Below are 15,924 nucleotides of genomic sequence, written 5' to 3' on the forward strand. Positions count from 1 at the left end.
ACAAACTATTTTTACAGTGGTGCTATTCTTTAAGTTATAGGTCTTAAACTAAAGTTTATAAGTCACAGTAAACACAGTAACTGTTACTAATGAAAAGAACAAATTAAATGAAATTGATTTCTTAATCAGTGATGTCAACATAAACTTAGTGGATGGTTTTACTGTCATTCCAGTAGGGTGGTTTATTGTGCTTTATGCTCACTTTGCTCTGAAGTTTACATAGGCAAAACCAAGTGAAGATTCTATGACAGAATTTATGAACAAATACACAATATCAAAGCCAAAACATCAACAAGTGCTCTCTCAAAACATTGTATAGAATATGCAGAGCACACTTTTACATTTTTTATCCTGGAACAAATAGAAATTGGGGAGAGATATGTGCCATGGACATTATATCTGGAAAGAAAGTGAATTATAAATGACAACTAAGGCTTAATGTGACAAACTGGCCTGGATTAAATAAACAGCTTTCGATCATCTATTAATCCAACTAATACACGATTTAAAGTAATTTGTTTGTGTTGCATTGAGCAATATCTAGCTGGAAGTTGACTGTTTTTTCAGTAGGTCTTATACAAGTGGTATTTTCAGTTAAGGCTTGTTAAAAAACCTGCATAGCCAGTGATAAGTGGGGGTAGTTTACCTCATTGTTATTTGGTTTCTGTCTTGTACAAGTGGTACAGTGAATTGTTTTTTGTTTAAACTGTGAGCTTTGGCCAACTGAGACCTACATGAGTGGAGTTAAGTAGATTTTTATCTGCACTTTTATCAAATAATACACGATTTAAAGTAATTTGTTTGTGTTGCATTGAGCAATATCTAGCTGGAAGTTGTGACTGTTTTTTCTTATACAAGTGGTATTTTCAGTTAAGGCTTGTTAAAAAACTTGCATAGCCAGTGATAAGTGAGGGTAGTTTACCTCATTGTTATTCAGTTTCTGTCTTATACAAGTGGTACAGTGAATTGTTTTCTGTTTAAATTAAAGTAATTTGTTTATGTTGAATTGAGCAATATCTAGCTGGAAGTTGACTGTTTTTTCAGTAGGTCCCCACCCACTCTCCCTGTTTTTGTCTTGGTGTTAATCTTGGTGGCTTTGAAACTGCCCGCCACTTGTAAATTTGCACTTGGATACTCCTCCTGGGCCCATCTCATTTGCTCACTCAAAAAAAAAAAATGTATCTGCTTTCTGTATTTGTGTTTCTTCCTACTTTATTTTGCTTTTGTGTCATCTTAAAAGTACTCAGTTGTATGTATTACTGCTTGGTGTGACTCATTCTAAGCCTTTTAGTTTAAGCACTTGGGCTTCAGACCAGTTGTTTTACATTAAGAAAGATTGTGGTCTGCACTGTAGTGGCAGGACAGGTAGCTTACATCCTTCTAAGTTGGGAACTGCTGATTGAGGGCTCAGTGTCTGTTATTCTAAAAGTGTATTAATTCTGGTTAAAGCACTTGGGCTTCAGGCCAGTTATTTTACATTAAGAGGGTTCGTGGTCTGCACTCTTGTGGGAGGAGAGGCTGGACTCTGCCCTTCTGAGCTGGGAATTTCTGGTTAAAGGCTTATAGTGCCTGCATATTTGAACTGCTTCTTACTGAAACTGGTACACCTTGTTTGCTGTAGCATAGACTAGATCCAGGCCTGCTGAATCTAGCTTTCTTTGTATAACTTGAGCACTAATCCAGGCATTCTTTAAAGTATTCAATTGTATTTATTACTGCTTAGTAGTAACTTGATTAAAGTGTAGCTATCATTCTAAGTCTTTTGGATTAATCACTTGGGCTTCAGACCAGTTGTTTTACATTATGAAGGTTTGCTGATTGCACTGCGGTGGCAGGACAGGCAGCTTATATCCTTCTAAGTTGGGAACTGCTGATTGAGGGCTCAGTGTCTGTTATTCTAAAAGTGTATTAGTTCTGGTTTAAGCACTTGGTCTTCGGGCCAGTTATTTTACATTAAGTAGGTTCGTGGTCTGCACTCTTGTAGGAGGAGAGGCTGGACTCTGCCCTTCTGAGCTGGGAATTTCTGGTTAAAGGCTTATAGTGCCTGCATATTTGAACTGTTTCTTACTGAAATTGGTACACCTTGTTTGCTGTAGCATAGACTAGATCCAGGCCTGCTGAATCTAGCTTTGTTTGTATGCTTGTTGTTTGTTTCCTTGTTATTTCCCTGAAATGCTAATTCCACCTAAAACGCGGCTTTTCAGTGCTTCTGTGGATCCCTAGTGATATCTGCATTGCTTACTGTACATACTTCCTTGTTCCACTTGAATGAAAGTTACTGTTAGTCATTTTTGCATTTAAGTTACCTGTAGCACATTGCATTTAAGTTACCTGGCACTTGCTCACTAAAGCAATTATATAGGTCAGCACTAAAAGTTAAAAGCACTACACCCTCACAAACTCCCCTTGAGTACCTTGTTCCCTATTGGCCCTTTTTTTTCAATTATAAAGGAATTCCCAATGCTATTCTAGCATGTCCAAAGGTCAGTTGTCAATCTCCTCTCCGGTCCAGCTGGTGAATCTGGGAATCTTGAGGCAATGTTACAACTGCCTCATGTACACAGACAACCCTCTCCTCCTCCCAACAAATTCCAACACATGTGAGAGATGCAACCATATAGCCAAACTGGAAGCTAAGCTCTCAAAACTCAGTACTGGCGTAACCAGTCAGGAGGAAAAGGAAACCACACTCACTACAATTCCAGTCTCACATAGACCGACCATGACAGCAAACCAAACACATAAACACACAAAAACATACTCGGAGGCTCTAAATAAAAATCTGCCTAAGCAGCAGAGACCTCCAAAGCAGACACCCAAGCAACCGCTACCCCAAAACAAAACACGTGCAACACATAGCTCACAAAGCCAGTGTGCCAAACAGTCACAGCCCTTAAGGCTAAACAACATACCTGATACACTTTTAATAGGTGACTCTATCGTCAGGCACACTGATGTCCCGCTCACCAGGCTGAACAAGGAGAAGGTCATGGTGAGCTGCCTGTCGGGCGCTAGGATCCGCCACATAACACAAGCACTCAGGTCACTCCAAGGCAAGTACAAATATGACTCAGTCATTGTCCATGCTGGTGTGAATGACCTGAGACGTACCTCCCTGGACTACATGAAAAGAGACATAGAGGAGCTCTCTGAGCATGTAGCCCAGGCCGGTATGACCCTGACCTTGAGTAGCATCTTACCCTCACCAAGAATGATGCCACAATATGAAGACAAGATGATCAATTTCAACAATTGGCTTAAGAATTGGTGCCATTCAAAGGGGATCCAATGCCTGTCAGCCTGGGATGACATGCTCGACAAGCCACGATGCTTCGCTAGGGACGGCTTGCACCTGTCACCCCTGGGCTTTTGGATATTGGCAAAGGCTCTTGCTACCCCCATAGTGCCTTTTTTAGGCAAGGCTCAAAAGACAAACCCACCTCCATAGGTATCACAAGGGATAAGAAACTAAGAGTAATGCTACTCAATGCCAGAAGTCTAAACCTCAAGATGCATGCACTCAAAACGCTCCTTAGCATGGAGAACATCGATATCTGTGCAGTAATAGAAACCTGGTTCAAGGATCCCGAGAGCACCCCAGCACTACCAGGTTATACCTCATACCATGCTTTTCAGCCCCAAAACTTGGACCGAACCACAAAAGGAGGGGGAGTATCAATATTCGTCAAAGATACCCACACCTCCAGGTTGGTGGCACAGCACGAAGCATCAGAGACTATCCATGTGCAACTAACAGTGGGTAAAATTGCCTTCCAGTTTATAGCCTGCTACAGATCACCCTACCAAACCCAGGAACTCCACTCGGCCTTCCTGAGAACAATGGAAAATATGAAGGTCTCTCCAAACACCATTATATTGGGCGGCTTCAACTACCCAAACATAGACTGGGAGCATTACTCTAGCTACAACACCCTAAACAAAAGGTTCCTAGAATTTATAAACTGAAATGCTATGGAACAACTTGTTACCACTCCCACAAGAGGGGAAAACATAATGGACCTGATCATCACCAACATGGGGACTCTATGCTCCAGACCAAAAGTATATCCCTCACTGGTAAGATCAGACAATAAACTAATCTCACTGGATATTCACATCCCGACCCCACCCCCTGCCCAGAAAACCACAGTGAAAAACTTCTCTAAAGCAAATTTCACACTCCTCAAAACCGAGGTGGAATCCTTCAAAGCCCCTGGGCCTGTGGAAAATACAGCCCAGACTACAGAATCCCTTATAAACGCATTCTATGAACACCTTCAGGAATGCATGGATCATGCAATCCCAAATAAAACCAAGACCCAATCCTCCAAAGGCAGGCGTCCTGTCTGGTGGACCCCAACCATAAACAAAGTATACAATAGAAGGAGGAAGCTACTACGTAATAGAGAAAAATCCCAAAAAGGGAAGGCATCTCTGATCAGTATTAGCAAAAAACTACGGGCACTCATAAAATCGTCTAAGGCCAGCTTCGAGAGAAAAATTGCACAGGACACTAAGGATAATCACAAGGCTTTCTTTAGTTATGCTAGGAACCTGGGTGGGAATTCCCAGATATGCTCAGAATTAGTCCAAAATGACACAAAATACACCGAAACCACAAACATTGCCAACATCCTAGCTGACAGGTTCAGTGCAAACTCCCCCCCCTCCCCACCAAAAGGGCAAATATCTATCCCAGCAGAGTGCTGCCCCCCTGAAATCTCAGATGCTCAGGTAAGAGCCACCCTCTCCAAAGCAAAAAACACAGCATCTATGGGACCAGACAGTGTCCCGGGCTGCGTCCTACATGAACTCCAAGAGCTAAACCCAAACATAAAACTACTGTTCAATCTCAGCCTTACTACAGGATATGTACCCAAAGAGTGGCGTACAGCAATAGTGGTCCCTCTCCACAAAGGTGGTACCTCAATGGATCCTGGAAACTATCGCCCCATAAGCCTGACTAGCTTGGTCTGCAAAGCTATGGAAAGGATCATCATGGACCTTATAAATAAAGATATTGGGGACCTACAGTCACTGGATCCTACCCAGTTCGGCTTTGTTAAGGACAGATCCTGCGTCTTAAACCTGGTTGATTTCTTCGAAACAGTCACCAAGGCCATTGACGAGGGGAAGGTGGTCCACACAGCCTACCTGGACCTCACAAAAGCCTTCAATACAATACCCCACTCGGGCATTATAGATAAGCTCACCAGCTTAAATATAAACCCCTACGTCACTAGATGGGTTGCAAACTGGCTCAAGGACAGAACCCTCATGGTTAGAATTGCTGGAGCCATGTCAGACTCCAAACCAGTTACAAGTGGCATCCCACAAGGCTCAGTCCTGGGACCTCTCTTGTTCGGTATATATTTCTCAGAGGTACAGGCCAACATGGAAGGACTTTGGCTGACCAAGTTCACAGATGACTGCAAACTGGGCGCCATAATTGACTCTCCAGCCGACACAAGCATCCTCCAAAAGGGCCTCATAGAAACAGACAACTGGTGCCAGAGCCATGGCCTCAACCTAAATACCAAAAAGTGTATAGTCATCCTTTTTGGCAAAAACAAAGTGCCCACAAATTACCGCATAAGTGGTAATCCATTAAGTACAGAAGAAGTAATTAGGGACCTGGGGACCCAAGTCGATAGCAATCTCTCATTTGACAACCACGTGGCCAAAGTGGTTAGAAAAACATTTTATATAGCCCACCTAATCATGAAGGGATTCACATCTAGATCAGGGGAGGTCATCGTGCCTCTTTACTCATCCTCATTAGGCCCATAATTGAGTACAATGCCCCTTTTGGGATGTACCTTACCAGACACCTGCAGCAACTGGAAAGACCCCAAAAGTACCTCAACAAGAGGATCAAATGGCTCAAACAGATGCCATATGCTGCCCGGTTAAAGAAACTCCAGCTGTACTCAGTGGCATACCGCCTGCTCAGAGGTGATCTGTGCCTGACGTATAAAGCCATGTCCAACCTGGAATTAATGGACATGCTGCACCTCAGAAAATCCAAATCCCATCAAGGTACGCACTCAAGAGACTTGAACCTCAGCACTGAAATAAATAGGACATGCTGGAGGGACAGATTCATAACCCAGAGGCTCTCTTCACTCTGGAATAAAATCCCAGTCCAGCTTACGCAGAGTCCCTCATTGACTCTCTTCAAGAGGAATCTTGATGAGTGGATGGGGGATCATAGGTTTACCCCGGGTATCACTTCTGTGTCACTGTTAGACAGAGGCACAGTATACTAACCTCAAAAAAGGGTATAGCAAAATTAATTTAAAATGAGTGGCGAAAGCCAAACACACTCTGGCTAGGCTTATAAATGCCCTAGGGCAGATAGCCTAGTATGAACCTATGGACCTATGAACCTATTAAATCTTAAAATGCTTGAAAGATAAATTGGTTTACCATGACAACCTCTATTCATTGTTTATATATTGTACATGTAATCAAAACCTATAGACGCTCCATATTCCTTGACTGTACTTTGATCAAATTTGAAATCTTGTATTTAAATTGCATAATTTTTTATGTATGTTCAGCTTTAGTCTTTTTGTATTATTTTTTGTCTACTGTTAAATATTAAATGTAATGTTGTGGAGCTTTTCTCTGTGGGTCTCTGCTGAAAAAGGGCTATCATCTCAGCTGGACTAACCTGGTCAACAAATGTAAAATAACTAATAAACTGCACCAATTTCATATACTTACATCATTTGCACAGCATACGCCTATATGTGTTTCATGGGCAAGCTGTGTTTGAGCGGCCTGATGCCATATCAAAACGCATTACAAATCAGTTGTTTGTGGCTCATGCAGAACATTCTTGACACAAATGCTAATCATCACACAATGGTGCTGAAGCACATCAGTAATCCTTGGGTACAGCAACACAGCTCCACATACAAAACATGATACATTGGTAATGTATATCACAGCATAACAGCATGTATATGAGACAAGACGTATTTGGCCATGAAATCAGTATAAATTTATATTATCTGTCACCCCTTCTTCATACTGAAAGTGTCACTGTGATGGTGGAATGTGAAATGTGTAGAAGGTTAATCTGCCACACAACAACACACAACCTAATATACCAACAATAAATGTAAAAGTGTATCATACCATGTGAGCAATTCTCAGGTGGCATATTACTGCAGCTGCTATAGAAGGGGCATGTGCTGCAATGGCATCAATGACCATCAATACATTAGCTCATATCACAGACTGTATGACCCTTTTGTGGCCATATTGTACATCCACATCTCAATACAGCATGTCAATGAGAGCAACATTGACAGTGATTGACTTCAATCTATTAAATGGCTTTCTGCAACTTCTCCACCTCTACCTGTCCTGATGGGTGTTCCTCAAGGTTCTTTCCTTGGCCCACTACTGTTTAATATCTTTACTTACCTATTGTCTACTTCTTGCCCACAGCCACCTGTTGTGCAATAGGCATATCACTCCACAGTTATTATCATATATGATACTCTCGCTACCTTAAATACAAGAACACAGGAATCCCTTTTATCCATTGAAACCTGCCTTACAAAGAACCAGCTAATTATTAATCCAAAAAAAAGCTAAACTCCTGCTTTTCATCTGAAAATCTATGAATCATCTCAAACCTTCCTTCTCAATCTCATCCCTTAATAACACTCCTATCACCGTGGAATCTCACACCAAACTTTTAGGGGTCATTGTCGATGACCATCTTAAGTTTGACCTGTATGTTCTCAACAACATTAAGAAAACCCATCTGAAATTGGGTCTCCTTTACAGGAACAAAAAAATTATTGTCAAATAAAGCCAAAATTTCCCTATCCTATGCCTGCCTTCTCCCCACCCTATTCTATGGCTCACAAATTCTGACTAATCTTTAAACCTCTCTCCTCTCAAAACTGGAAGCCACCTACAATAAAGTAGCTAGGTTTGCAGCAGACTTTTCCTACCAATCACAGCACTGTCTTGCTCTGATAAAATTAAACTGGCTAGAACTCCCCCACCATATGTTCCTCTCCCAGCTTCAAATAATAAATTCTGTATTGTACCTGCCCTCCTTCTATCCCAATATTGCCCCACTACTCTCCCTCCTACTCCCCACTCAGGTCCTTACGAAGCTCAGAACAAAACTTTCTTCAAATTTACAAGCCTAACACCAAAATATGACAAAACCTCTACAGTTACTCCCCAGCTCAGTTTTGTAATAAACTTTCCCTGGATATTAGATATATCTATCACCAACATAAATTCAAAATTCCTACAAAAAATTATCTAAACAGTTTATGACTTAACCACCCTCCTTGACTAACTACATCACACCATTCATCTCACACTCACCTAACTACATGACCTTCATCTAGCCTCACTCATAAGTTTTCTTTCCTCTACCCATTCTACTCTAGCTTACATTGCTATTACAAATAAGGAAACTTCTTGATATACAGCAGTTATGCTACCTCACTTACTGTTGTTACTACTCACTGAACTGATGGTGTTGATTTTGTTCAAAATGTAGAATGTTCTTACTCTCTGTGCAGGTTAGGCATGTACTGTTAATTAATGTTTTTATAATCTGACTGTAGCTACTTTTTGTTATGCTACTTTTGTTATGTTACATGTACTGTAAATTGTGGAGATTTTCTCCCTGGGCTTCAGCTGAAAAAGGGATTTGGCTCAGCCAGACTAACCCGGTCAACAAATGTCAAATAAATAAATAAATACATACATAAATAAAATACATTTCAAGTGTTCATAGGGTCACATGACATTATTAGGCTGATGGCCAACATCACATGAAATCCTACCCATTATTATATCATGTAAAAACAAATCCCTCCATCTATGTTATGGAAGATCGTAGGACTATTGTGTGTATGTGTATATTTGTTGGATTACATTACATTCTGCCACTGTTCATATGGGACATGCATCACATTATGACAGAATCAGCAATCACACATGCAGTAGTCTGGAGATTGCAGGCTCATGCAAGGATTTGCCTTCATGATGTGTGTATGCATATTTGGCATGAGGGCATCCTTCACCCCTCTTCAGGAAGGATGTCATGTGACCACAGGAAAAAGGAGTATGGTGGATGCATGGGGCTATGTGAAAGGTTCCCCACGTGGTAGTGAAATGAAGACTGGTTCCAGAGAACATACAATGATCATAATGCACCACCAACCACACAGACACACAGCAGTAGACTTGGCCTGACTTGAACATTACACCTGTGTAGGTATATAATATGAATAGGTTCATAGGTTCATAGGTTCATAGGTTAGTACTAAGCTAACTGCCCTTGCGAGACATTTTAAGCCTAGCTAATTGTCCCTTGTGAGTCTCAAACCCTGCACCTTGTGTTTGCAAGGCAAACACCTTAACCATTAGGCCACCCTCCCAATGAATGCCATGCAATGTCACATTAGCAACACCACAAATGTCTGACTGTAACACTGTCAAGTTGCAATTTATGGAGTAAGATAGCATCATTGTCTGCTGAGGAGAACATGTTGGGAGGAGTGTAAAACATGGAGCTACATCCACTTTTAAAATTGTCTCAAAAGGGATAGGTGTACACAAGTTGCCTGCTGTCAGATTAGAATCTCTATATGTGTAGGTAAAGCAGCTTGCAATGACAGTAGCTAATGTTACTGCCACAGCACTGTTTTTTTCTTGAATACTGTCAGAGTTATACAGGATAGCATCATCACTGTATGCTATAACGAGATGTTCAGAGTTGGGTTTGACATAGCTGTGGACTAACATATCATTCTAAAATAGTCACTGTAGTTATTGTTGACTACACACACATTTGGCTGCAGTGAGAATAGACCCCCCTACCTTAGTATTTACAAAGCACAGTACTAAACACAAGTACCACAGCACAAGTGTGGCTTTTATATTGTCGGACAACTATTCATAACTGATGACATCTGCAATATCTGGTGAGAAGAAGATGTTAATATCAGTGTCCCACATGCAGATGTAAAATGGTATCTTGAATGTCAACCAACTGAACAAACACACACACACATATACATATTGACCACAGTGAGAACAGAACCCCTACATAAAAAGGAACACCAACTAAAGAACTCAGTATTTACTACAAACACCACAGCATTAGTCTGACTTTTAGAGTGTCGGACTACACTTTATAAGTGATGACATCAGCAGTGTTTGGTGAGAAGAGGATGGTAATAGCAGTGTCCCACATGCTGCTGTAAAAGAGTCTCTAGAATGTCAACCAACTGAACATACACACACACACACACACACACACACACACACACACACACACACACACACACACACACACACACACACACACACACACCAGTTGACCACAGTGAAATTTGAATCCCTATCTAATTAACTTCACCAATTAGAGAACTCAACATTTAGTGCAAGTGCCACAGCATAAGTCTGACTTTTATAATGTTGCTGGATAGTTTATAGTGGATGATATCATCACTGGATATTTGAGAGAAGATGTTGGAATGTCTTAATGAAATGGATAGCTAGCCATGTACCTCCTTCTTTTTCTTTCAACTGCTTCCATTAGGGGTCACTACAGCAGATCATCTGTTTCCATTTCTTCCTGTCCTGCGGACCTTGCTCTGTCACACCAACCACCTGTATGTCCTCTCTTATCACCTTATCTTAGGCCTTCCTCTTTTCCTTTTACCTGGCAGCTCCATCCTTAGCATCTTTCTCCCAATATATGCAGCATCCCTCCTCAGCACATCTCCAAACTAATGAAATTTCACCTCTCTGGCTTTTGTCGACAAACCATCCAACCTGAGATGACCTTCTAATATACTTATTTCTAATCCTGTCCATCCTCTTTACACCCAATGCAAATCTTAACATCTTTAACTCTGCCACCATCAGCTCTGACTCCTGTCTTTTTATCAGTGCCACTGTCTCCAAGCCACATAACATAGCTGGCCTCATTACTATCTCGTAAACCTTCCCTTTCCCTCTTACTGGAGCCTGTCTGGCACAAATAACTCCTGACACTCTTCTCTGTCCACTGCACCTTGCCTGCACTCTCTACCTCTCTTCCACACTCACCATTACTCTGAACTGTTGATCCCAAGTATTTAAACTCATCCACCTTTGGCAACTCTACTCCCTACATCCTCACCATTTCTCTGTCCTCCCTCTCATTCGAACACATATATTCTGTCTTAGTCCTGTTGACCTTCATTCCACTCCTCCCTAGAACATATCTTCACCTATCCAGGGTCTCCTCTACCTCTTTCCCTACTCTTACTACAAATCACAATATCATCCGCAAACATCATAGTCCATGGGGACTGCTGTCTGATCTTCTTTGTCTACCTGTCCAGCACCATTGCAAATAAGAAAGGGCTCAGAGATGATCCTTGATGTAATCCCACCTCCACTTTGAATGCATCAATCGTTTCTACCGTAGACCTCACCACTGTCACACTGCTATTGTACATATTCTGTAGCACTCTTACATACTTCTCTACCACCACAGTACAAGTCTGACTTTTACAATGCTGCAGCACAAGTTATAATGGATAACATCATCACTGGATGTTTGACAGATGATGTTGTGAGGCCTGAATTAAATTGATGTGCATGCACATACAACTTTCAAAATATATGTACTGCATGGGATTGTACTAATGACTGTAGGATGCACAATTATGGTCTTCTGACTAGACACACACATGTTGACCATAGTGAAATTAGAACCTCTACCTAACAAGGTATAACAGCTACAGTACTCAGTTCTTAAAGCAAGCACCACACCATAAGTCTGACTTTTCCAATGCTGCAAAACAATTTATAGTGGGTGACATCATCATTGGATGTGTTTCAGAAGATGTTGTGAGGCCTGAATTAAATGGTTGTGTAGTCATGCACAACTGAAGAAATATAGGCCTGTATGAAATGGATGGCTAACCATGTGCAACTGTCACGATATTAAAGTTTTGCATGTTATCAGATTGATGAGTGTACAAAGTGTAGTATTTTCTGTTGTGTTTCCAATGTTACAAACTATATGCAAACAACTGTTCACATTACTACAAGTACTGGAAAATCCAAATGTGTATTGTCAGTATAGAGATGTACATGATATGTAGGAAAGCATTTTTTTGTTTATTTCTTTAGTGTGATTGATAAAGTTGGGAGCAAGTACTGCAAGTCCAAGTTTTAAGTGCATTGGGTGTAGGTAACATATGGCTACAGTGTAAATATGTGTTCTGTCCATAAAAAGTGCCTTCCCTTTGGTTGTGTTTTTCATGTACTTTTATGGTATGAAGACTTAGTAAGAGTATAACATGGCTAGGCTTATAAAGGCCCTAGGGTCAATAGCCTTGTAACCTCCTATGAACCTTTGAACTTGGGAAGCACTTATCCATACTAGCTATGGTAGACAACTCTAACAGATAATTTGGTGTTCATAAATGGCTCATATCAGAGATGTTGTGTCATAAATTGTATAACCTTAAAAAATATATATACTGCTTGTTTGTGCATAGTTATGTAACAAGCAAACATAGTTATCTGCTTCATTGATATAATTATGAGATTTCTATTTTGTTTCCCTCATTCAAACATGCTAAGTGGAAAAGCACAGAAGTCAGCACTTTGGAGAGTACTGAACGTAAGAAATGCACCTGCTGCTTAGCCAACTCTGTGGCAGCAGATAAAAGTGCATTGAGATATTTATTTTGAGCCTGGATGATACAGGGTTTGAATCCAGCTGTATCTAATAATTTTAAGGTTTAAGCAGCATTGTGCAGAGTTAACCACATCATGCCATAGGATGGGAAGAGTCATTCACCATCACTTTGTATTGGAGCACAATGTGAAATTCTGGGCAAACACAGAAACAAAAAGTGAAGGGCTTCATTAGGGGCCATTTCTGTCATGTGTGTGGTGTGTGATTTTATTTTGTGAAGAGATTAAATGTGGTAAAATGGGGTAGATATGAAATTGGTAAAATGGGGGAAAGCAGGAGGAAAAACAAAGGGAAAGCAATATAGGAATGGGCAGGAGGGAGGTAGGAAAGAACCATAGTTATCCACTTCTTTAACAGGGTAAAATGAAAATATATATAAAATATAGTCTGAATTTGGACTTTCACCTCAACAAAGGATGACAGCAATGCAATCATGTTGTATAGCCAATTGGACCAAATCAAGGTTGTCGAGAAGACACATGTGAAGTGAAGAGCTATGCATGGGATGATATTTTTGTGGGACAGGTGCTGATATTTTATTTTATTTCAGTAAGAGAAGAATGTTGGGTAAGGGACATAGGTATGTCAGGGTCAGGTAAGTTGGGTAGGTGAGGAAATGGATGCAGACAAACAGGACAAACAAGACAAGACACATGGACAGTGAGGGTCACAACAGGTTTGGGGATACCAAGATTGGGGATAGGGATGGAACATTGGATGCCCATGCCCATCAACATGACAATAAGAATCTAGTCTTCACCTGCAGAACTGTCTTCACTGTCCCCTTACTCTACTAGTTGGTGGAGTGCTTGACATATTTGTTTATGCACAACAATAGAGAGCATCCTCTCTATCTGACAGAGGTGTGCATCAACGGTGATCTCCATGCACCAAGCCTGGCATCTCCTGGTAGGTGACATAATTTCTACCTTCACCAATACTCCCAGAGGGTACTGCTGCATCAGCTGCTGTGGTAGTGCTACCTGATGTGAAGGACCCAGGTAGTATAGGGGCAGTGGTGGCGGTACCACCAGGTTGGGTCCCAGATGTGCTGGGCATCAGTGCAGGTACCGGTAGAGTGGGGGCAGGTTGAGCCACAGTGGTTGGCCTACCACCCTGTGCTGTAAACCATTTTGTGAGTTGTCAGAAATTGATCACATCAAAATGCTGTGACCACACATATAAAAATAAAAAGGAGAGATAAGGGTTGGGGAGAGATAAGGGTTGGGGTGAGATACGGGTTGGGGTGAGATTAAAGAAGAAGTAGTACAATCATATGTGACATACAATAAATTAGCACAATATAAAGAATTTATTTCTATTTTTACAGTTAAGTGTACTTTTTAACAACTGCACACTATAACTGATGATTGCTCTAAGTAATCTTTACAATATGCATATATTACACATCTGTTGTTCAAATAATAGAGATTAAGTTAACAGTATGGCATGTATGCCAATTTTGTTGAAATTAGTATGTAATATTTTAAATGATTTATCATATATTTGTTACTTGTGGTATTTGAACCCACAACATCTTACTACAGTATTAGCACTAACTCCTACATTTGGCTTGTGCTGCAGACTGAAGCATGCATGCATGCTTGATTTTGCAGTTAAGATATGCATGCTTTATTTGCTATGACTGAACAGAACAGCAATACTTTAGATAAAATAAGAGTTACATTTTGCTGCAGACATACCCCTTTACTTCCTTCAGTATTTCTATATGCTCAGCATGAGCTTCCCTGTTTGCCATTTTCTCCTGGTTGGCTTTAGAATGAAAAGGAGAGAACAAAAGTGGAGCATTATGCATACCAGTCTTGCCTATATGCAGCTTTCTAATTTAAAATTTCTTTATCTGTATACTTACACAACTGTGGTATGTCAGCAGTCCTAACTTCAGCCAGCCACTGATTTAGTGTTTCCTGCTTGCATCTCTTGACGTTATTAAAGTCTGTCTGCACTGCTCTCCAGTGCATGGAATATCAGTCACACATAAGACAGCCTTGGCCAGACTATTCCAAGCTTCAGATTTGTACTGAGACCTGGTATAATCCCTGTCTTCGTTTGTGGCACTTTACAAAGAATTCAATAAATTCTGGAGTTTTCAACACCCCACCTTTAAGCCTTAAATTGGACACCTTCCCTTCTACCTCCAGACTGGTCCACACAGGGCAAACAGTTAGGAGTATTCTTCTGCCAATTTGTGTTATCACATCTAATGCTACTGCACAAACCTGAACAACCATGCCAGCTGAGTTTGCATGACATTAAATGAAGAGCAACTGTGCCAAACAGAAATGAAAGCAGTTTTTGAAACAGGAAGGTTAATCTGACAGTTGGCATTACCTTATGGATTGGTTGTCGCTGCACCTGATAGCTGATTTAACTTTCCAGACTTGTATTAGGGTATAAATTATTTGACTTGACATATTTATGGGTGGCTTTACACCCTGATACAATTAGTTTGCACAATGGGGGATTCAAACCTGTGCAACATAGACAAAACATATTCTTCCACATAAGTGATTTTTCATCCTTGGTACAGAAGAAGTGTTTGTCAGATATGCTCATTAATTATATGTAAATACACAGAACAGATTGAGGGGGGTTAACCATATATGTGTGTGACCTGACAAGGTCTTGTTTATACGTTCATATGTGTATAAGTATCATCGCTGTCTGAAGTCTATCCAGCACCAGAAAAGACAATTATAATTACAGAAACATAACTGTCAGTATACCCTTAGCCACACATATAATTAATATGATCTCAAATTCTATACATACTAATTGTTATATGTAATTATGCTTACGTTGTTTTATTTTTTATAAAAGTGAATGGACAATCATTAGTCTGATTCTGTAATTGTGAACAACCATAATTGTACTGATACCCACACTTGGATCCCCTTCAGTTGATTGCCCTTCTGAAATGCTGAACATCATATAGCCGAGACCATATGACCGATACTTCACTCCCTACACCTCCTGCTAATTAAATATACCAACTCTGACATTGCACTTCATTGAGGAAAATGGCAAATTTTCTGTTCCGCAATGAACGGCAATCTCCATTCACACTGTTCGTCCTCTAAAATGTCAGTCATATGGTCTTGTCCATATGACATTTAGCATTTTGGATGGCCATTCAACTGAAGGGGATT

The sequence above is a fragment of the Protopterus annectens genome, chromosome 11.part0 (genome assembly GCF_019279795.1).
Source record: "Protopterus annectens isolate FY-2018-M chromosome 11.part0, PAN1.0, whole genome shotgun sequence".
NCBI classification, from domain to species: Eukaryota; Metazoa; Chordata; order Ceratodontiformes; family Protopteridae; genus Protopterus; species Protopterus annectens.